Source organism: Cydia pomonella, chromosome 5 (assembly GCF_033807575.1).
Source record: "Cydia pomonella isolate Wapato2018A chromosome 5, ilCydPomo1, whole genome shotgun sequence".
Classification (NCBI taxonomy): Eukaryota; Metazoa; Arthropoda; class Insecta; order Lepidoptera; family Tortricidae; genus Cydia; species Cydia pomonella.
Window position 1 is genome coordinate 18943625 of NC_084707.1, and position 25468 is coordinate 18969092.

The window sequence follows — 25468 nt, forward strand, 5'->3', positions numbered from 1 at the left end:
CTAAAATGAGAGATCGATTGGTCTATTTACTACCCAATTACTTATCCTGCTTTTGACCAACTTTACACTGAGATCATTAGATCGGTGAACAAATTTGACAATCGAACTGGCATTTTAGTACCTGAGATATAAAGACAAGGATGAGAATACCTAAGTGTTTCAAATACAAAATCACCGGCACGTACATGTATCACCTACATCAAAGTTTGAGCACTGAAGAGGACCTCCTAACACGTTTCTGTTAAACCGGTTCCTCCGACAGTATTTCGTCGGTTATGCAATCGACAAATAAATCGATTCACGATCTAATAAGCGAGTGTGTAGCCGTAAGCCTGCTCAATGCAGGTTACCTGCAATCCTTGCAGTTAAACTGCGTGAAGCATGCTTTACGCAACATACACATAGCGTGAAAACGAAAGTTGATTAGAACAAGGACTATTATTGGCTAAGAGTAGAGTTTAGAGTAATCGCCTTTACAAGTTTTACAACGTGTCTGGAGTTAGCATCTAAATGTCGACTTTAAGAACCAGTTTAGGTTACGATTACGAGTCTATAAAGCTCTTGCAGGTGTATCAGATCGGCTTAGAGTTTCATTCCAGACAGCAATTGGAATGACTTAATAAAATAGATAGTTCATTTGATCAAGGTTAGATATTAGATAAACAACACCATAAAATTATTTATCTGTGTAGTTTAGAACTACAAAATATGGAACCATCGATTGGTTATTCGGACAAACAAAAATTTTAGGTATACCTAACCTATTGATGTTATCAGAAGTTCCATGTAAGTAGATATTCATATTTACCGAAGGATTTACAATAGGTAAATCGCTCATGTCAAGATTGCACGTCGTAAATTGCAGTGCAGCTGCGTCGCCACGTGTCTCGGACAACAATTCTTCATAAATAAAAAACATAAGAAAAAACCCATACTTACGGCAGATACAATCCGCGGAACCGTTTATATCGGCATGCGATGCGCGTCAGGCAATTGTTGAAAGTCGGTATTGTGTCGAAAACTTTGTATTTTATTCGCAACTGTGTATCCAATATACCCAGGTGTTGGGGTTCGATTTATCACTGTGACTATATCAACATTGACGACTAAAATTCTATGAAGGATGAATCTCAATCACAGTAACTGTGTAATATTTTTACAGTCATATTTTTCAATTCGTATTGTGTTGCGTCCCCAGCAACCCCTCGTGATCAGCAAAGCGCGAGTAGGATGTATCATAAAAGGCAATAAATAACAGAGAAATGGAACTATATTTACACACAAGTTGAAGGTCAGTGTTGAGCTGGCTAGGCAATAACAAATAGCAACAGTTCAGAGTGTTGAACCGTGTCGGCCAGGACCAGCGTGACGGCGCCGTGTATCGATCTGCCCATTACCGCCCACGGTATGGGGACATAATCCTCCAACAAAGTAAATAATGACGATTTGATTGACTAACGATTTCAGTATACTTTACCCCAAATAATTACATGACTTTTCGTCCTATAATAAGCATAAAATAGTAACTAGTTTAATATAAACTAAAGGTAATACTGTTCATATTTTTACATAAAATGCCGTGTTTTCTTTTCCGCGCCACCCTTATTTCAGCGCTGTAGTCGGATCGCTTTACCTGCTTCTCCCATTTCCCTAACATCAAATATATTTGCGAGTTCCAAGCGAATATAAATAAAGCTTACCCTCTAGACAATATGGTGTTACGCGTATTTTTCGTTTGTCTGATCAACGCAGCGCTGCGTAAGTAGCTAAACATAAGGATAAGAACGAGTATTGATTATGGTGAAAGTTCAACGAGATTCGATAAAACCTCTAGTCTCGATGTTATGATACTGTCAAAGGATCAAATGACGCTTCCCAAAGGTATGCTAGCTAAATTACCTTCCTGCATCAACTCATCTCGACAGTGTAGTGCCTATTTCCGTAGCTCAGCTCCGATTCCATTCCATTAAAGCTTCATGTAACAGTAGCATATGTATGTTGGTAACACATGACGTGTCATTTTCCTGTCAATGATCTATCCTGGCAAGGCAGAAAAGATAAGAGAAGTATTTGATTCGAAAGACAAGAAGAATATTCGAGCTCAACGAGGATGTGGAGTGTTATAATCGGCAACGCGCATATAACTCCTCTGAAGATGCAGGCGTACATGGGCTTTGGAGACTGCATACTATCAGGCGTGCCGTATGTTTGCCACCGACGTAGTATAAAAAAGATACAAATGATTATGAACCTACTTATCATAAGAAACATATATCTTTGGGTTTAAAGTCTGCTTAATTATTATATATATGTGCTTACTTAGTCTATTATAATGTAATGACAACTTGATCTCAGATAAATTAACTTGACCAATTCTTTGGTGCAACAGCTGTCCATTTTAGCAGTATATATATATATTGTATTATAATATACGTGGGTATGTTTTTGTCGTTTGTTCCAGCGCAGCGTTAGAACTCCAGACACTGGTGACATAGATCATATTTTAACAGACTACAGTTTTCCAAACGGTTTACTTGTGCATGTTAATCATTCATTACCTACTTTGCATTACCTAGACACATACACTCAATTCTATTTTAACTCAAAGAGTCAAAATTAAATTACATTTAGAACAAAATATGTGTTACAAACTTTTCGTAAACAAAGCAAGCTCCATTAGCATATTAATTTCTGGAAGTTTAATAATGTCACGCTCGTTGTCGGGAATTTACACGCCTACAAATCCACAGAACTCCGCTCCGTGTTCTTATTAGGCAGGCTGGGAGTGGGCCACAAAGGCATTCGCGATGCAATAAATAGGCGAGTTTTCGGCCGGAAAATTGCGTCAATTTTCAGGGCGGGTTTGCCCCCCGAGATGCCAAGATATAATCAGTTTAATAGCCTCGACAAGGAAAACTATGTAAGAAAAACTGGGGCAAACGCAAGCAAAAAGAAAATTTAAATACCAAATAGTTTTCTACTATCTATAAATACTCATGAACTATTTATAGAACTCTTAATAATAGTCGGTTGAACTATCCAGGTAATAAGTCATAAGTGCGGCTCATCTCGTGTCCAATTATTAAATCGGAACGTAGTCCCGTTATTGACTCAGGGCGGATGACGTCATCAGACGGCGCTTCTACAGAAAATATTTCCTTTAGCTTATGTCATAGTGTACCCGTGACCTCATCGTGGGGGGCATTCTAGGTGAATGTGTTTTCTTTTGCAATCTAAATGAGGTCGTGTCGTCGGGAAAATGTAAAAGCTTTTTGTAATTTACCCTTAGCTTTACGCGTCACTACATTGAGGCAGAATGGCTATGTCATCTTTACTTTTAGATATTACGGGCGCAACTGTTTTACTGTGTGGTCACTTAGTTTGAATGGCGCGAGTTACAACTTAATTACGTTAGAAGATACGTGACACAATGTCTGATGGCGGCGACATAACGCACAGCGAGGTGGCAGTGCTAACGAAGGGCCAGGGTCTAGTGGAAGTTGATAAGGGGCTGCACGGGGGCTCTTGTATTCGTATGCAGGCCGCGCGGTGGCGCGATCGATACGCGCCCGCGCGACGCGCCACCCTCGCGACTTACCAACTCAAGTCTTTAACACAAATACACCTTCGAAATTCAATCATTCCTGAAGCCCAATCGCATCAAATCAAGAACTTCTGCCTTAATTTTCATACCCCCTTAGATTACCGAGGAAAAACTGTTCAGTATATAGGGCGTTTTAAGTTTAAATTTCAAACCATTCCTTCACTCTCAAAGAAAAAAACATTATTGAACGTGACAATAATTCGAAACTTTTGTAAAACGACAAAACGATGTACTCGTATATTCGAGTGCCTGGAATTATCGAACAGTTTAATTTACACACGACAACATCTTTATCTTTGCAGCGTTATATCACTTTAATTATCTCGAAACGTCTTAACTGTGCAACTGTATAATTTTACGGTCATTAACCCGTCCGACTGAGGGTAGTTTAACTGATCATTTTGAGACACTGTTCCGGGCCGACTGGCGAGTCCGACGTGTGCACTGGACTGCCACTTACAACATATATTAAATATACGCTTCAAGGCGTTTTACGTTAAGATAAAAACGAAGAAATCAAAATCTGAGTATGAAGAAAAAGCCCGCATATCCACTCACAGCAAAATTGAGATAAATAACAATATACTTGAATGACATCATCGCCGACCAAGCGACAACTGGTCAAGTGAAAAAAGACAGCGTTGACACAAGAACTTGAAGCAATTTAATGTACGGGCATGAGCGCGGTTCTTCGGCCGGTGACCGCGTGGCCCTGATCTTGACGAAATAAGCGTTCAAAATGAGATCGCGGCATTGCGACCACGTGTTACCGACTATTATACTATATCTAATGAGAATAATGAGTAACTATTTATAAAGTATGATTAGGACTCGTTATACTTACAAAAACGTTATAAAGGAAATATTGATGATAACTTTAGAAGATTTCGCTGCCGGTCTAAACGGAACCCTCTATGGTGCACTAATTGTTGACTAATAGTTAAATGTACTACCAATAGCTGTCGAACAGACAGATTGGGGAAAAATCACTGGGATTACTGCTGCACGGTGGAGGGTGGCATACAAAATATGCATTGTTCCAGTAAATTTCACACAGAACAGTATATATAAATAACACCCCATAGTTATTGAGAGAGTCATTTGAATATAGCAAAAGTTACTTAAAAGATATCTGAATATTTTAAATTCGAATGGCAAACACGTGTCTACTTTTTTTAACCGCCCGCGTACTCGTATAGTCTCGTACTCACATTGGTAGGAAAGTATTTCATTGTGCTCTATTTATGAAGCATTGTGCCCGGTTTGAAGGAACGTCGCGTAGATGTGGGTTGAGATACGAACCTGATGCATTCAACGATTACGATCTGGCCCGTGATTATACCGTGTATGTTGCTTCGTCATACGGCTTCAAATTATCAAAAACAAGTTTATGAAAGCGTAACGTGTAGGTATGTCCTTAAAATATTAATGCGTGATTTTATCTCAAGTTTGACAACTCATATTCATTTAGGAAGAACAAACAATTCAGTCTCTATTGTACGAGTAAGTTGTTGAAACAAGCAGTCATTGCAATTTGATTCATCAGATTGGAATCAATGGGTATTGTTCAATTATCAAATGCACAGGAGACCGCGGAAACATCATAAGTGAATAAAGTCGCATTGCAAAAACATTTGACGCATCGCGAACAGTTAACTGGTCATTGACTACCCGCATGTAGATACGCTTAGTAATACCTAGTATACATAGTTACCGCATTGTCGTCAGGCTCATAGAGAAACTAAAAATAACTCTCGAGTCAATTACTTAATATTTATTTAAGTGATAAGGATTTTAATAATTGGAATGATTGCAAATAACTATCTAATTATGTTCGCATGCCGCCTTGGGAATGATAGTTTTTGAGCTTGTTTATTTTCTTTCAACCGGTGGCCGTCAGTGTAAACTATTTCAAGCATGCATATCAGTCAACATAAATAATTTTAAAGAATTGTATGAAGCGTGCCCATGCTCACATTAAATTATTTGTTATGGTTATTAGATTGCTTTCTATATTTAATTGCCTACAAAGCGAATATGTTTCAACTAAGGTATTCCAATGCGTGGGTACCTGGATGCATTCCCTTAATAAAGTTTTTTTAGTGCGGCCATTACTCCCCGTTTTGGACGACCCTCTGGCCGAACAATGATTAGAGCCGAGTCGAGGGGAGAGCGAGATGCAGCTGCTCTTTTATTTTTCCTTGTTGAGACGCTCAAGGAAGTTACCGGGTCGCAAATAGATGCTGATTTCATAAAGCGATACTGAAGTTGAGTGCGGTTTCAAAAAATGGGAAATGTAAATTGTTCTAAATTAATGTTTAGAAAATGAATTGGTACTGAAACTGCAACGTACCATATTGTACTGCATGTACTAAAATTGTCAAATTCGAAGTTGTATTACCTTGTTTGTTTGATTTTGATGAAATTTAACGAGGAGATACTTTGTATTTTCGGAGTTTTTGATAATCATGTTATACGGCAAACTGGGGTGGTAGAGGAGGTGTAGAGGTGCATTTAACAAATTCTTTGAAAACCAAGCCGTAGTAGGGTAAACGTATTCAAAAAGTTATAATATGCTCGGATAAAACTGCCGAGCCAAACCGTCAATCGCTTAACACTTGAGTTATATATTTGAAAGCTGAACCAGAGCGTTTCTCGCAAGCAAAAAGCGGTCGCGAAGCGTCTGCGCAGCCTCCAACATTTATGATGCAACGTGAAACGCCGAGAAACGCAATGTGGTTCAGATTCTTAAAGCGCGCAACTTTTTCCTAGGCGCCATCTCCCGTCTCGGCGTCAGTTGTAGTTTCTAGCTCATGAATAGTGTTAATTTTCTGTCTATGCTGCCTGGTGACATACCTGGTAACAAATTATGTTGTTTAAATACTGTGCCGAGAGAACTGCTTATCTTTCGAAACATAAATTACATGTTATTAATGTATGTTGTACATACTAGTAAAGTAGAAGCAATTACTATAGCCTCGTACCTAACTATTACTTATTATTCACTTATGTATGTGGGTGAAAAAAAAAGCATAAGCTCGAAATCAACTTTTATTTTAAAAAGAGGCTATTCCTTTGAGGAAAGAGAAATAGTACTCGATGAGTGTTTAGATAAATAAGACCCAACATTAATCTCTTCCTGAAGTCCGGAACTAACAAACCGCTTCAGCAAATTGAAAACGGAACAGCAGAAATGTATATATAAGTATAGTGTAGTTACCGAGTTGATAAGAATCGCATTACTATTATGTTTTTCGTGTGTTTTTCTTACTTATACAGGCAACCCATAAAAATGTTAAGCATGCAGATTCTTGGTTTTAAATATGAACTTAATATCTAGTTTATTACCACTTTTTTTTAACTATGTTCACGATGACAAATACTAAAGTGCTCGACATTAACGTTGACTCAGTTGAATAAGCGTACGTACGAGTACGTAGGTAGTAATAGTAGTATAGTAGTAATAGGTGCTTATGGAGTTGACTCCAAGAATATAATCGTAAAGAGTTACAAAATCTAATAGTATCTCCTATCTAAAGGGTCCTAATTATACCATCTCCACAGCACATAACGAAGCTCAGTAAAATTAATTACTCCTATTGAACCAACAAGCTGGTATCGCGGTCACCGCGAGGAAATTAAATGAACACGCGGATGCCTCTCCGTGGACTTTTCTTATTAGAATGCAGATACGGACGTAACGAATGATGCACTAACGAGAAACACATATTAGCTAAGGTTTCACATGTTTACTTCTGAATGAATTGATCAGTCGATGAGGCGGGACAGAATTATTAACAGCTTTTTAGAACATGTGTTGTGGATGGGACACTAAAAGACAATTGTTATTTGTGATATTGTTTTGCACTACATGGCTAATACTTGAGTAATGTAGAGAGCGTTTATTCGTGGCAAAATAAAAGAGGAAAACAACAAGTAACAAAACATAACATATAAGCCACGAAATAGTCCCGAATCAGCATGGTGAAGATAGCCTTGAATGCAATAATATGCTAACGTGGAGCTCCGGGAGAAAGAACTCCTCGATGGCAAGTCTTGCTCTTTGTATTGGGGTAGTTGGTAGCTTGGTAGTAAAATCGTGGGACGCGGGTATATTAGACAACGCGGAAGTCCAACGCGTGCGCGCTGCGTGCACCTTGTAACGCCTAATTGACGCGCCGACACCACACCACACGTGGCTGCGTACGCGCATAAACAACTTGCTTTATAGCTCGTTTATTGTCATTGCCGGTTAATATGAGAGGAATAGTTAATGGCTGGTTAACACTCAATGAAGGTACTATACTACAAAAATTAGGGCTTACTGTTTCCATGAGTGACGCCCAGGCGCACAATATTAATGTCTTTTTTCCCCCTGATAATAAAATCTATGATTATCGAAACAATTCGAATCTGTTGTAGTATATGGTATGGGTTACTGACCGGCATTGAGGATCAACCGACATTACTCGTGTGTAATGTTTTTGTAATGAAAAGAGATACAACGCGAATAAAAGCAGTCCCGTCAGAGTCACTTCAGAGTTGCATGATGTCAGAGTTGGAGTGCTATCTGATACTTTCACATTGGATCACAGCATGGCGTTCCCAAATCCACAATGGCCGTTGATAATTGGCTCGTAAAACACCGTCCACAATGGAACCCGCACCTCACCGTCCGGCTCTCACCGGCTATAATTTAATATCCGCCCGAAGCCCGAAAATAATCCTATTTCCTCGGTAATGCCCTTGACAATACCGGGTTAGTTCTGCTACTCGGAATTGCTTCATATTTGAAACTCTTTTCCGACCGCCAGAGATCGAATGAACTGAAATCATTTATAGAGCCATGGCTTTCCCAGCGTCTACAAAAAGGAATAAAAATGCAGCTGAGTCACAGCAACAGGAAGGATTTCAAAAAGGCGCGGCGCTTATTTGCTGAGAGATAGAGTACACAGACGAAAGCGATAACATTTCCAAGACAATCGGTGGAGTCAAAGTGTTTGTGTTGACAAGTAGTATTAATCGATGAGAGCAAGCCGAGGACAAGCGTCTCGTATGATTGATGTCGTGACGAAAGTGATGCATCGCCTGACATTCGAGAACCGTTATGAAGCTCGGAAGCTAAAGCTGCAGTTATCTAGTAATAGCCTTCGGTATGTAAATAGTGAAGTTCAAGAGAGAAAGAAATGTAAAGTATTTATTAACGTCTACGATAACCGCATAAATAACTAACGATAGTTTTTAGTCGATCTCTATGTCACAAATTACATTGAATGCTAATCTCTTTCAAATAGACGTAATTGGTGGCAACGAAATTTTTAAACATGAGTTTAATGATGTAGGTATATTTACATCTCAGAATGTGTCCTAAATTACCCGTTTTCATTGTTCCGATAAATATTTCTTGTTACCCCCTACCTAGCTCTTATATTTCGGTCAGCTGAACAAAGCTATTATGATGACGTTTAACAGAGATATGGTAGCAAGAGAAACCTAGGGCAATTAATCATTAAACTGAGCTTGATGGAAGTGCGTCTTAACTTATCGTGCAAGGTCGTCTCGGTACCATTTTCCGTACAAGGTTACCGAGGCCTCGCCCGGATTTAGCGATCGATGTCCTTGGCCTCTTCTAGGCTATCCGGGCCCGCCATCGTTTTCTTCAACCTATACACCTGTTAGAACCTATATTGAATTCCTGAACACTGAACAAGACTTAAGAAATATACAGACATATAAGTATCAAATTGGTTCAGCCAGGTCAGTCAGGTGCATACTTATTGGCAGCTCGAGTTTCTATTCATTTTAAACTGTAATTAATTAGTTGCTCAAGTATTGCACGGGCGAAATTCCGGAAACCGTTGCAGTTCAGTATGCTACACATCCGGCGTCAGTGTTCGTCCCTTTTTGAGGTCGCGCCGTTCGCTAACGGTATGGTATTGTCCTAAATTATGGCAAGCACTACTAAATACACAGATGAATGAGCCCTTGATGGTATATTAATAGGAGTTTCAAACCAACTAGTCACGTTGGCGAGTTTACCTTTCCGAGCCAGCCAGTAACTAAACAACTTAAACATGAGTTAGATAATAAAGCAGACACAATACAACACGGAACGGTCCTAAGTCCAGATAAGCGGGACTGCTTGCGCCGTGCGACCTTTTCGTGGGTCGATAGAAGGGTTTGGGCGAGAATGCAAACAAATATGTTCCAGAAGCCAGCAGAGGGGAATGCTATTTAGATAAGCAAATTGCAAGACTTAATTACACCATATTATTCAGGAACAACGTAATCAAGTCGCCGATATCGAGTCGGAAGCGAAGGGACGCGGACGGCTCAATAAAATCATGAAGTCATGATCGATTTAAAAGTGAAATATTGTTCTTCTGTTGAAACACGTTCTTATGAAACAATACCTGTAGTTGCAGCATTTTTATTACCCAAACAATCGCTCGCGTTAAAGCATTGCAAACAACCTGAGAACCTTTCATTAAGAGTGCATAAAGGAATATAACTAGCGGAGTATTGAAGCGGACAATGCGGCGCGGTAACGGGACCAGGCACTAATTGTGAACCGAGCTCTTCCGTTACCCGCGGCGCGTTAAGAAACTCCCGGGAACAACCAGCACATACCGCACGACACGGCTTTTCCTCACTGTAATGGTAAAGCTCTCCTTATTAGATTCTCACTATAGAATCAAGTTTGACTAATGCTTAACTTTAGCTCTATTGTGCAAACAGTGGCGTTTGACTATCTTTTCTTTTTATTGTGTTCTTTAAATGCTGAAAATAAATATTATAGCTAGCTTCCAATTTACAACATTTTTAACAACTAAAAGTAAAGAAGACGCTCTTCGCTCCGACGCCAAACGTGCCACGAATACCGAAAGATTTTTCTTATTTTCGTTGCCGAGCACGAATTAGGAACCGAACACGTACTCTGTCTCGAAATTATACATAATCGGTTTCATGGGAACATCCAAACAGATATGAGAAATTTGTTAAGTAATAAACGATAATGGACTGAATGGACGTGGTTTATTTCGTGTGATAAGAAATATTTGTATAATATTTTTATCAGATAGCGCAATTTTTGTGTTTTATAAGAAATCTTGTAATGATTGTAATCGTTTTGCCGCACAAATATATTGAGTCATATACAGATACCGTAGAATTATGTAAGAGTAAAGCGCACGGTTGTGGGGAGGCGAGCTAAACGCTGGCCAAACCGCAACCGCAGAGGCGCTTGCCGTCAACACCTCACGACAGTTCATAAACACAAAGGTTACTTACAGTGGTGCGTTTACGGATAGTTAAGTCACAAGGTACGTACTTATTTAATAAGCTTCAACTTCTTTTGCCTAAAAATATTAGGCACAAAAATAGAACGTATACATTTGAACGGCATGCCGATCCGTCAACGCCCGGTTCATAATCAGAAAGGGTGCAATAAAGTTCTTGGTAGCTGTTGACTTTATTGGTCAACAGAGGCCTTTTAAGAGGTTCTTTACAACACTCGAAAAACTTATCCAAACGCCACTTATGGTACGAGTAGGCCGATAGTAAATACGTTGGCGTTCGCCCTCGACAAACAAACTAAGTTCTACAGGTGTTCAAAGCTTTTTAAAGATGATTTTTACAACGCATAAACGTTAATGAGGTTTGAATGATGATTAACTTTACGAGTTATTGATGAAGCACATTTTAATGCATCTACTTTTATTTGCTGTATTTCAGGCAAAGATAATTTGAAATAGAGGTGGATTGTCAAAGAAAATTTTGTAACCACAGTAAATTTACTGTCATATCGATACATGATTAAAACTTTTAGAACGCCATTTGACTTTGATCCTTATTCTTTCACTAATAGAGCTAACTAATAGGCGCCATATAATAGAGCACAACCCAAAGGTTATGACGCCATCGCTCGAAAAGATGCCGCCATAACTTTGGCCTGTGAGCTAGTAGATGGCGCCGCCTTTTGATATTTAACAAATTTCACTCATATCAGTGAAAGAATAAGGGTCACAGTCGAATGGCCTTCTAAAATTTTTAATCATGTGTCGAAAGATGGCAGTAAATTTATTGTGAATACAATTTTTTTTTTGATAATCCACCTCTATTTTAATTTCTCTTTGATTTCAGGTATATTACGAGTTGGTTTACTTAATCTTTTACTTGTGCAAAGAAAGACGTCAATAGGTAGGTAGAGATAGTATCGTTAAGAAAACTATACCTCAAACTTGTAGTTTTTATTTAACACATTGTTTCACATCTTTCGTTTGGTGTGGTTTGGGATATTATGTAACCAATAATGTCTATCAGTGCAATGTAACTTAATAAATATACTAGTAGATAAGCCAACAAAAACCAAGTGAAACCACCGCGCAAAGAAAGCGTCGAGTGGTCTAGGCAGGTGCTCCTACATGTCCCGACGTCTTCACAGGAGTGGCTGTTCAACAACACTCTTCTTAACTTCAAGCTACCTCATGTGCGGTGAAGATCCTCAGACGCGAGACAAACGCAAACATCCCTCTTAAAACTACACACGACGTTTACCATCCGACATATACGCGGTCGATGCGAATTTATACATTTAATACAAAGAATACTACTTCCATAATAATCAATTAGTTTATTGTGCAATTCGTGCAGGGGTACTCGTGGCGATGGCGGCTGATTTATTTCTGTTTGCGTTCCTCGTAAAACTGCTCCACTTGAGATTCAATAGGTTGAACGCACGCAGGCCGGCTATCGTAATATTCGTAATAAACCAGTAATTTATGGCTGGTAATAATTACAATTTTTTTTATTATGACGTTTAAACACTTCAGTAGCCTCTCTAAAGCTTAAATGCGAATATATACAGTGGCTGTACGTTTTAGCTCTGACTCGATATACTTATCTTAAGATTATCAACGTAGTATGGATGTCATGAAATAAATTATTTAAATACTTTTAATAGCAGGAACAGGCAAATTAGCATAGTCGACGGAGACAAGTCCTTTGCTAAGTTTTATTTCTCGGAGCTGTATTAAGTTACAGTCTCTGAGATATCAGATGCACTTTAAGTGTGTCTCCCGTTAATGCATGGTCCACCAATCGTCAGCTCGGGTTACGAACTAGTGCAGCGAACCTTTTGTACTTTGATCGGCGTGTGAGTCCTAATTAACAAAAACATTTACACGTACTAACTGTCAAGTCCACTTTTTTGTAGATTTTTTTGTTATTTAACTGACCTTCAGTTAGTTCTAGTAAGAGTCACCTGCTGATGTAACTCACAGGGTAAACAGACAACGGGAGCGAATTCCATTCCTTAGTAGTTTGAATCAATTGATAGTCAATTTATGTAGCATGTACTTTATACCTTCAATAACAGTAGGTAATTTACATGTCTCAAAGAATAATGGATTTCAAAGAGAAGTCTAAAAACTTAATTGACTGACCACCACGCACACATGAGTAGATTGGCCATACGCCAAAAATTGACAGGTACCCACGTAATATAGTAGTATGATGTGGTAAAAAACGGCGCACAAATCACGCGGTAATAGACTTTTTGTCCATACCATTGGTAAGAATTATCCATGGCTATACTTATGTCACACACACAGCTGAGATATTTGAGTTGTAATAACAAGCAAGAATAAAGCGAGTGTAACAAGTGTCACTGCTACGCTTGGTAATAGGCGGAGTAAATTGTTTGGCGACATGGCCTCGACCGAAACACTCACAATTAGGTACAATGTAATGAAATGATTGAAGGGTAAAAAAAAAACAATTTCTAAAGGTACTTACATGTACCAAACCACACCAAACAAATAACACACCCCGCAAAAAGTGCTAGACATATTACTTATATACGTGTAAGCAAATGTTCAGTGTAGTGTAGTTTTTAGCGATACTATTGACGTCTTTGCACAAAGTAAATTCCATCAGACAGTCGTAACAAGATTAACCAACTTATAACGTATATAAAATACAAATGGTTTGCGCTCACAGCAAATAAAGGTAGATGCATTAAAATGTGATTCAGTGATTCATCAATGACTCGTAGCTACCCTGCGAATTCAAATTGAAATGGGTCAAGTTTACATAACCCAAATATACAACGCGTAATTATTCAATGCAAAAAGCGCCCGTTTCAGAGGCATTTCACTTTTTAAAGGCTTGTATTGTATGGGTACGCGTTTTGTTGTTCACTAAACATTGCCAATATTCACGAGTCGAAGTTATTAAAGATTCATGTCCGATTATGTCACGAGAAAATTCATTTAGACTTTGTTTTTAAAACATATAACATTTCGGTCAAGGATAAAGCAATATAAATAATTGGTCAGTTAGAGTTGTCCGCGATTAAAAACGTTATTAATGGCCTTCTCGCGCGGAATGCAGACTTTTACGTCATTTCGCTGTTGCTGTACTCAACATAATGCTAAACTCATGCTCAACTGACCAGGATCCGATAACTATGAAAGGTTAACTAACGAAGTTCAAATGGATTCTCAGGTATGTGTTAAGTGTAGTGACAAAAAATGGTAATGTGCCGTTTGCGTGTGAGTGGCACGTTCATCACGAATTTATCTTTGGTACGTGACTGAGGAGTGTTAACGCTTTCGTCTCCCGAAGGCTCGCGTCGCGCCCTTGCATTTGTGCAAGTGCAGGGCTGCGCCAGGTGACCGGTGAGTCAACTGGGATCGTCGACCTGCCTGCATGTGGTGCACTTATCCTTAATATTGCTCTTTCTATGTAAATACGACGGGTAATGAGAAAACATTTAAAGTTCAAATACATTAGTGTAATAAGAGTTACCAACTAATCATTTGAAATCATAAGCTAATACTAATACTGAGTTACTAATACTTATTTTAGAAAAACCCCCAAAGAATAGATGAATCATATTGGTTTATCACTTCAGGATCGGTCAAGGGACAAGAAAGTCAATTCTAAACAATCATTGACAAAATTGGGCTATGAAATTGTGATTGTGACTGAGTCAACTCTGCGTTGATCTGACGTCATTTGAACTGTGACTGGGTCTCCTGATTGTATGAGGTATACCATGCCGAATGAGTCATGTGCTGCTAAAATATAATATGAATGTTGCAAAAAACACAAACCGCCAGTATGAATTGGTCTGCTAACTGTATTTCATGTGGAAATGTCCGCGCAAACTTTACGCTTAGCAAACAGCTCCGGATGGCGGAGAAAAAAGGTTTCATGGTGAAATTCGCGGCTGAAAAAGCATTTAATATTTTTTTTTACTTTTGCTAGCCAGAATGAAGTAAGAGAGGGGATTTCGTTCATTCACATTTATCTTTTAATTGGACACTATTTCACATTAACAGCCAGAGGTAACTTCATGGTAGGTAAGTAAAATAAGCAGAAGGTATTTTACAAAATTGACAGTGTTTTCCTTTGGATTTATTAGGCACCAGTTAGTTTAAGGAGGAAGTTTCAGTTATCAGCAGTACCTAATTGTTGCGAAGTTCGCCTTTCGGCAGCTCCAACTCAAGTGTAATATGTAATTAAGTGTAACATTAAATCCATATCCACTTAAATGTGTGCATTTTAGATAGACGTTCTAATTTGTAGTTTCTTTTCTATTATAATAACGCAATCATTTGAAATTTAAAGAAGTTAGTATTTTAAAGATATAGGGGGCGTATCAGTTATAAAACACGCTCAAAATTGATTGTTTTTTTTTATAACGAACTTGCGGGCAAAGCTACTGTATTGTATTATTAATCAAGTGTATTTCTCCACGCGTATGGGAGTAAAAATTTAATTAGTGCTTTTTAGCGCGCTCGTTCTGACGGAAACGATAATTGCAGATTCATTACTTAAAAATCCGCCAATAGAACACCCCGGCGCCTCTTATTATTGAGAGCTAGCTGCCTTTATACGATATCCGACAAATTAACTATCGTCGTAGTCGCTAGAATAAATAATGGAACTGCCGATACCGATACGTGACTGGTTAGCGTAAGATTAGAGAGAAAGGAATCGTGAGGTGCATCTGTATTCAATTTTGAACTAAATTGCATTTTAATCGTTGATCAGAGACGATGTCTTCGACTGCAGATAATGGCTCCTCTACACGATGGCCCAGCGCAGGCCAGTCCAAGGGACGCATTTATGAGTTAGAGGGAGTAATGATATTGCTATCTCATTCCACCGCATAGCTGCGTCCCTTAGACTGGCCTACGCTGGGCCATCGTGTAGAGGAGCCCTAACATAGCATACCGTACAATGCTTAATAAATACAGTAAAACCACCCCACTTCTATACTAATACAAATTCCAGAGTAACACGTAATAAACCATTTTACAGTAGTCTCTTCAAGTTGTTTTCGTATTATGTATGTATTTTAGTGTAAATACTAAGCAAAAAGTACTTAAAAAAAAGATTTCTGTCACACTATAAAGTTTTTTCCATTGTGTCAACTCGTGAGAAAACAATTAAACAAATTAAATTAAATTTTTATATGCTAAGAATATTATTAGTCACACAATAAATACATTCATTTATTTATGAATAGCTTAGGATCTATTATTTAAAACCGCAAGTGTTTGTTATACATGAATTAATTAACAAAGATTTAACTGCAACAGAGTTAGTGAATCATAAATAACCCTCTTTCGGAAGTCGGGCAAATATTCTAATAATTAAATATCAGCTTGAGCAATAGGCCGGCAATGAATAACTGATTTGGTTGAATTATGATGAGAATAAAGCATAAACAAACTACCGGTGGGCCCCCTGGACTGGTTCCATATCCTTCGGGGGTACTAAAGCACTGAATAAATAAAATGCAATTAGACTAGGGTGTGGCATAGAGCGCGAATCACGCCCCGCGGAACGATGGCGTTTTATAAACAGTTATGAAAACTCTTATCACAATTGAAAAAGAGGGTGGGTTGAATAAAGGAAATCAATGTTAGTTGAATACCAAGTCATGTATCAACTTTTAGCCATGTTTTATTATAAGGTGACTTAGGTATTAAGTAGAATTCAAAACGTGACATAAGTCCTAAGTAGGTATACCTATTTAATAACTAGCGTACGCTTTCCCCACCAACCGAGACGAATCTCATTGGCATACCCTCATGAGTAAAATTTTGTCAGGCTACTTATGTTTAGATAAACACATCCTTCTACATCAGATTAGGACTGATTTTTCAAATATCAGATAAAGTTATCTGTCAGATATATATAGCTCGCTCCCTTTCTTTCACATGCAAGAAGAAAAAGAGTGTCATAGTCATATTTATCTGAGAGATAACTTTATCTGATATTTGAAAAATCAGACCTTAGGAAACAATAATGGTTATAATGACTTATTAACCGTAGTTACGTAAATAAACGCTCGCAAAGTTTGATGTTTCAAAACAAACAAACGAGATTGATTGCTACCGCGAACGCGATATAACACGAGTGATTACACTCGATGGAATACCCGCGGTGTAATCGGCTGACACAAGGGTTTAGGTTTACCCATGAATTGAAGACGCGTGTTTCAGGCTGCTAATTCGAAGGCAGCGGCGGCGGGTCACGTGCGGGGCGTCGCCATGGCAACCGAGGAAACTACGTCGTTTCAGACCCCCGGTGTCGAGCCGTTCCGCGCTTAGCCATATTTTTAAATATCGAAATATTGCTAGGGCGCGATTGCACATTTCCACAAATCTTGTGGCCTGACCACCATTATAGAAGATCAAAAACAAAATTACGAATTAAATGAAATCACAATTTTTTACAAAAGTTGCCAAGCGGGTACCATAATGTTTAACTTTTCAGTTGAACTCACTTAGGCCACTTGCACCATCCCGCTAACCCGGGGTTAACCGGTTAAACCCAGTGTCAAATTGTACCGGTAACCACGGTAATTCCAGGTTTAACCGGTTAACCCCGGGTTAGCGATCGGTGCAACTGGCCTTTGGTGTGGCAGTATTTTCATCAACAACGAATTTTGTTATCAGTGGCAGTTAATATTTACGGCGGTTTTAACATCCGCCAAAATAATATTGTCCTGAAGCTGTATATCGTCATCAAATCAGTGGCCCGCAATAATAACTCTATTGGACAAAAGGGTCGCAGGATTTTGCCAGCCAATTTGAGAGTGCGGGGGCGGGTTTTGTATCATATTGCTAGCCATAGTAATCATGACGAGACATAGGGCGCAGACCGAGCTTATGGGATTTGTGGAAACGTTGACCGCGAACCTTTGATTTGATTCACGATTTAATATGATGGCTGGATTGTATGAAATAAGGAAGTACCTAATCACAATTTTGAAATGAATGTTTCTAAGTTAGACGTGAGGATAAAACGGCGGGTGGGTTCAATTTTACGATCCACTTTAAGCATGGTCCTAAAACTCGTAAAATCCTCCACTGGAAGATTAAGATAGAGGTCAACCAACACCCTCGGATCGCCCCTTGTCTTCTTAGTTATTTGACCCATGTCAATATGCAACGGAGGCCTGTCCATTAGCTTCCCCCCTTTTATTGGATTTAGCTGCTCCTTTGCACGCTTGTGGTTAACTCTGTAATTTTGTACAACGGGAAATTAACACAAGTCAAAGTAGCTTTTGTATTATGAAAACGAACACGTATGCTACAAATAAAATTCCATTGAAGGGTTTGTTTACGTGAAATCGATACGCGTTTCACATGCACACTACAAGTAGAGTGTACAGGTATGTGCTATATCTGATAGAACAGTAGGGCACGCCAAAATATCGAACGCAACTCTCTTTACAGAGCCATTACAGCTTGTCAAAAAAAATATGCGTATTTTTTTCCTGTCAGCTATTAGCCAGTGTATATACCGAGCGAATAGCAAAAAAGAAAGTTTTAGCAACATTCATCCGGGTGGGATAGGGCGGTAACTGTCCATTAACTAATGAACCAGCCGATGCCGCTGCATCCGGTCGGCAGCTGTATCACGTAAGGAGTTGGCGAATCGATTATGACATATTGTGACCACATAGCGTAATCAACAGTGTATGAATACACCGCTTCCTGTGGACATCGTATCCTAATTAGTTATTAAGAGGTTGTCGTATAAAGACAGTAGACACTGGGATCCAGTTTCCAAGTATTCATTGTATGCACTTGTTACAATGGCTCCGTTGCCGTGGCGAAGGACGACCCACCGCCGCATAACGGCTGCATTATTAGGTATTTAATTTAACCCGCGCTAGCATCTCCTATTGTGACTCAGTTTTGCAGATATCGGGTTAGAATTTGGCTAGAATACAATTTGTGATAGCGTAGGCAGCTGGTGAGTCAATTAAAGCATTTGGAGACATGAGTGTAAAAAATGTGAAATTGAAATTTGAAGCATACAATATTACGAGAAGCATTAATATATTTTAAAAATTGAAGAGGTAAGCGATATAGCTAAGTTCTATACGCAATGCTAATAAAAATCAAGTACTTATGAGTAGGGCATAGGTACCTCTTACTCATATTTAAGTACTTGACAAATTGTTTCTATAGCAGTAAATGCGATAAATTGTAGGTGTTAACTGCAACCGTTTTAACAAAAGATGAATTCTGCGATTAGGCCTGCAGCTGCCGGCTGATGGTAAACCCGATACGTGCATCTGTTGGATTAGCTTGCACTGGCTCGTAGACATAGGTGGAATTAACTTGAATTAAGTAATTCAAAGCGCATCACGTAGACAGCTGTATTGCAGCGTGTTTGTAGTGATTGACGCTAATATACTCTTTATAATAATTGCATATTCTGAATGTAATGTGGTTCAGCTATTAATGTTATGTCGCCGCTTCGCCGTTAGTCACCTACCTATTGCTTATTAGAATATTTAAACAATTTATGACTATTTATGTAAGTGCCGGTTTTTTCCACTACGCGTTTTTTTAACGATAGCATTTAAAAGTTATTTACGATTTTAACAACGACTATAAAATGCTTTAACTTAATACATACCGAATGACAATAACTTGTGTGTATCTATTGTTTCAGATTCAGACTCTGCAAACGGGAAACTGGAAACAATACCATAAATAAAAGGTAGCTAAACTACTTTACGAAAAATCCTCTAGTGCTATATGAAAAGCAATCCTTTAACCGTATTGCAATTCTACTCAGCAAACGACCGAGCCATGTTAAATAGCGAAGGAAATAAAACGTCCGGCCGCCTGTAAACAAAATGCGAGTGCATAACAAATCGGTGTACCGAACCGGAGCGACGCGAGCCGCGAGAACTACCATAAAGTTCGTCCAAATATCTGCCTCCGTCCGACAAAAAACTGCAAACTAAAAATAGCGCGGTTTTTAATTTAAAACCTTCATTAACCTATTGCGGTAAAAACGTTCGTTGCAAATGATATGATAAAATGTGTATAGAATCCTGGATATGACGGGAATTCTAAATGCCTTTATCAATATACCAATTAGGGAAACCCCGTTTTATAAGTTGTTTAATAGGCTTCGCGGTCAATCAATAGTGGCATTATGAACTTCTACCCATGTTATGTGTGTCAGAATCCAGAATCCGGCGCTTCCAGAAGCGTCAAATGAAAATTTGTATGAAACACGAATGGCTCTTCTCAGAACATTAGTGGAACTCCAAAATTCGTTTGAGATTACTTTGTTTTTTCCGTGAAGCCTATGTAGTTTGAATTCCTTCTAGCCGTAGAACCGTTATGTGTTCATTGATAGCATTGACATGTCCTGGTTCGTCCCGATTGGCCTAGAGCTCAGTAGATATAAAGGAAATGCAATACTAGGCTCCTCGCGTACGGAGGGTTCGTGCAGTCCCGATGCTATAGATAGACTAGGCACACGTCCGCAATAAAATTGGGCCAGTATGTCGTCAGAGTCGCTATTATCGACAATCAGAAGTCGACCTTGCAGCTAGTTGTCGCTTGTCGCGCGATTCGTCGGGTACGGAGGTCTCCATCCGCCTTGTAGTACTTCATTTTCATTACATAATGCCTGATGTATATCATCCTTCCAATTTAGAATTTAGATGAACAAACTTATTGATTACGAGGATTATTATTTATTTACTTTTGCAAATTAGGTGACATTTTTATAAATTCCTTAAAGTACTTGAAACACCTTAGTTTATATAACTTAATTGGCGAAGTGAAGTCGAATGATCACATTAATGAAATTGTAATTAACTACATAGTTGAATCGGGACATTAAGTACATGTAGTTTGTTGTTTGACCTTTTAATAGGCAGGTAGGTGCTTTTGCCTTAAAGTAAATCCTACGCATAACATACAACAAGTATGACGTCGTCGATTGTAGTAAAGTCCCTTAAATCAAGAGTATCATGACACACATTGGCGAGTATAATATAGACACAAAAGGCATCAAACATTAATAAGCAAATAAAGCGAGCTGTCGTTTGTTGTTTAGTCTCGGAGTCTCAATGTCAAAGCACAAGACCGCTTTGTTAAACATCTGTAGTGTTTATTATGAATGAGTTCATAGTAAATAATATACGTATGTAGATCTTATTAATATTATCCTTAAATATTTTCCACTGGCCGATGTCTCGCAGAAAAATAGTACATAATTATATAAATAATTCGATTTCCATAAAGATGTTTAGACAGAAATAAGTTATTGATTAAAACACATTTTATCGTGTTTGTCTTCCTTCATGTACAAAAGCAATAACACTAACAATTACATGCAACAACGTTGAAAGTACCAATCAACTGTTGATTGATTCTGTTTTCTCGTTTTTGTGTGAATGAATTACTATCGTAGGTATAATCAATCACATGGAATCCTGTGTAATGAGTTGAATAATTGACGTTTTACATTTTATGGTATTTATTTTTTTGCTATCGTGGTTTTTACTGATTCCCATCGCTTGTCCGGCTGCAGTTTAGCGTTAGCTGGAGAGGAGACTAATAAGTATAGATGTTATTGTGTAGCCTGTGGTGTTATGGATCTAGAGGTCACAGTTAAACTGGTACGCTGAAACCGACTACGGAGTTCTCAGTGAGCGTGTGACTTGTGAGCTACAGGAATCGAGGGCTTGGTCCAGCCGAGCCTGGCAACAGGTGCGGGAGAGAAACTCGGGCTGGTGTTAATTAGCCCCTCGCTGGTTGATTTATAGCTTAACTTTGTCTTCTAATACGTACTACTTATGCGTTTTATCCATGCGATATCCTAGGATGCTGAGAATTTAATAAATCTAGCCTAGGTTATCTATATTCGCAATTAACTTTGATTTATACATACAACCTTTACTTGCATACGCAAGAAAAGCTTTTCATTTTGTTTAGTCATTTGCCAATATTCTCCTTAATTTTGCTTACCTACTGCGTGTTTTGAAATCAAAACAAGTTTTGAAATGTGGATGTTTAAGAAACTTGTTTGTTTGTTTACACGGTAAACATGTCGGAAGTACGATGTGCATTGCAACAACGAAAAAATGCAATACAGTGTATGTATACGATATAGATTCCCGGTTTAAACCGACTGATCCCTAAATACATGTTCACATTAGTCACTGTCCGTTCGATAATTAAAGAACCTTCGATAAGGCTGTCGAGGGCGATCTTTCGAGTAACGGGTCTAATGTATTTTTTCCATTGGAATTGAAAACGGAAACATTGCGTGCGAGCGCGTGAGGTCGTGTATTGTGAATGCATGAGCACGGGTTCATTGGCTAACTAATGTAATATGAACTCAACATTTGTAACTTGCTGTACTGAAAAATGTTCTTCAAGCTCGTTACCTTTTCTATATAACTCATCGAGTATGAAAAATAGAAATTCGAAAATGTATGAAAATATTTAGCGGCACCTAGGTACCTTCATATTTGAATCGATAGAGCTTGAGATTTTCATTGGAGATAGTGAAAAATTTGTGGGAAAAATCAGGATATTTACCACCCACCGGCTTGCCTATTTTGATGTCATTGAGCATCTTATTCTACAATTTTTGAAGATAATTTGCGCACACGGTACGGATTCCTTTACTAACCTCCCAACAATAGTAGTCTTCAGTCAAAGGTTGCTTTTAATACTGGTTCTTTTGAGAGAACCTTTTCGCTCACACTCAGCAAGCGATTGCAATGGCACCCCAGCTATCACGCGACATCTCCGACACCGTCACGCCTCGCCTCAGTTTACGTTTTACATTTACAGTGCCACCGACGATCTCATGATTCTGATTAACCGTGTTCGTATACGATCCCCTTTTTCACATAAATATACTACCGGATGTTGGCAATTTAATCACATTCACGTATGTGTGTGATAATTGCGATAACGACTCTCCGAAAGGTAAACTGACGCGATCCACAACGTTATTTCAAGTGATTATCCCGTTTTGTTACTTAACAGTTAGCAGGCTCAATTGATAGTATAGGAAAATTAAGCATGGCTAAATAACTATGAGATGAGATGATTGTAGCTCCAATAATACTAAATCACGGTAATGCTGTCTTCCACCGCTAGTCCCATCCATTAAGCCGGTGCAGCGATGTAGCACAATCTAACAGATAGTCCCTTTGCCGCGAAGATAAGGTAAATAAATGGGAGCATACAGAATTTGAGATAATTACTGAGAGCATAGACAATGAATAATTCGAAAGTTAATCGTTATAAGAGTATGAAAAATTAAAAGGTTAAAGCTGTTAATTTCTACAACACGATAGTTTAAACAACACTGAGATTTTTGATTTTTGGCTTTCTCTCGATAGAAAAAAATCACGAACATTGGTCTAAAACGTACACGAGAGAAGAACATGAATCTAAGGGGCCTTAAGCTAAAATTGGATAAAATCATATAAAAACAAGAAAGACAAGTACAAGAAGAATATACATGAAAAATACAAGGAGTGCGTTTTGGGCAGTCGTGTAAGGGTCTCCCCAAACCAGTCGACGCGGAGTCGGCTTTCGCCGAGTGTTTTACACCACACTATTCGCATTTAGCCGATCGACCGTCTCCGCGGTTGGACACCTGCGTTTAGCAGTCTCATCCTCCTTGCGGCCGTAGAGACGCCCGATCGCCTGCGACTTGCTATCGCAACAGTTGTAAAGCGACGGTCGGCTCTCCCGTGCTCCGTCCTGCCGTCGAGACGTCAGACAGCACACGTACAGCCGTTGAGTCCGACGAACAGATGTAGGACAGCGGATGATCGGCAATCCTAAATCTCATTTTTGGAGACTGGTTGTTAGTAACAACCTGAGTTTGAAATTGAACAGACCTGTAAGATTATTTTCCTTGGTAATTGTTACATATTATATAATAACCTGTGATGATGGATATTTTACGTAGACGGGCATGGAAAAAAAGGCTTACCAGCATTTTTACCGTCATCGGCTCTGTTCGGCCGTCGTCAGCTATGTTCGGCCGTCGAAGACGCTGAACGGCTTCCGCCAGCTCTGACCGGTCCTTATCGTAGGTACTCGGCCGTGATCGGAGCCGTTCAACTCTTTCCGGCACCGTACGGCGGTATAAGGAGATTTATGAATGCGAACGTGTGCGGCAGGCTGCAAACAGCGTCGTACGAATGCGAACAGCTTTACGGCAAAACGCCGTTTTCCCGTCGAAAGACGTCGTTTCGCGTGGGCCGAGCCGATTTACGACTTATTCGCTCTTATTGCGTTGACATAAAGCTTTTTCCGTACGCGATTTGCCGAAACGGCGTCGACTAGTTTGGGGAGACCCTAAAACTATTATTGTAAAATGCAGTTTTCTCTAGATTCTGACGTATCCCAAAAAATTAGAGAGTTTATAACCGAGATTTTTTTGTTGCTAACAAAGGGTTTGTATAAAGTTATAAAGAGTCAGTGAGCAATAATTAGTTGATTGTATTGTCAAGCAAGTTGATGAGCGCTAGTTGAAAGAAGAGATCCGCCACAAAGTCAGCCCGCATTCTATTGTTTTAAGAGCTTTGAAGGCTCAAGTACATGAATGGCGTGTTCAGTGGTACTCAGTTGTGACTCAGTCACCTATTCATAAAGATATTTTTGTTTCAACTGTAAGCTCGGAACTAGTATAGTTCGACTCCTACATTAGTAACAACCATGTGTAAGCGGAGTTTAAGATCCACTGGTGATGCTCTCGACGGGCTTCGTGAATCCGCTGCTCGGTCAATGTCTGTTTCTCTTCAGTAAACAATACATACACATCCACAACTGAATAGGGCCAATTATTATTTTTTTCTTTATGCAATCAACAACTATATACGCCACCGCTTTTCATTCAATCAACTAAGTGTTTGTCTAAGGTAGAGAGTACCATCTATTATGCATATTTCATTTCTCTTCTGACACATCATAAACAAAATCCAAGCATACCAACAGACTCAAGGAATATACCGAGAATACTACACTACTAGGTACACAAGATCTCATCTCTGGGAAAGCCTACTACTTAAGGTCTAAATACCAACATTGCAAAATATAATGTGACTGACACGAAAGATCGTGAAGTGGAAAATTAGGACACTCACCTAACTATGCGTATTATTAGCTCCTCTAATCAAAAAGGCAAATAAACGTGATAATATAATAACCATGAAGGCTAATGCGATAGTATTTGTAAACAAATATCCAAGTTAACATGAAGGACAAATGTGCAAATCCACTTAGCGAGAATGTAGGTTGATAGCATAAAGCACAGTCGGTCGTCTCGGGTTATGGTCTTCACGCATGAGGCGGTTCCCACGCTATCAGCTGCTGCACGCGTCGCTGCGCTTGCGCACCGGCGCGAGGCCGCCTCGTCACCAGGGCTGGTATTCCAGTCGCTTAAATTAACCAGCTTCGGGTAATCTCTGTGCACGCATAGTTGTTATGCATTTCGAACTCACAGTTTTATTGGTGTCACCGAACACCCGGCTTGCCTGCGCTGGTTAAG

At 39.1% G+C, this 25468-nt stretch overlaps 2 protein-coding genes across 3 annotated transcripts in view; one reads left to right on the forward strand and one right to left on the reverse strand.

The window, feature by feature from the left end:
- The window catches only part of LOC133517991 (mitoguardin), a 71813-nt gene that overhangs the window by 15607 nt on the left and 30738 nt on the right, over nucleotides 1–25468 (reverse strand). The window lies entirely within an intron of this gene.
- The window catches only part of LOC133517987 (protein unzipped), a 37350-nt gene that overhangs the window by 530 nt on the left and 11352 nt on the right, over nucleotides 1–25468 (forward strand). The window contains exons 1-2 of one of the 2 annotated variants that reach the window (XM_061851522.1): nucleotides 10908–10926; nucleotides 19595–19642. The gene's annotated coding sequence lies outside the window, so the exon portion shown is untranslated. Of the gene's footprint in view, nucleotides 1–10907; nucleotides 10927–19594; nucleotides 19643–25468 lie in introns of those variants that run through there. The other variant, XM_061851521.1, reaches the window with a different exon arrangement.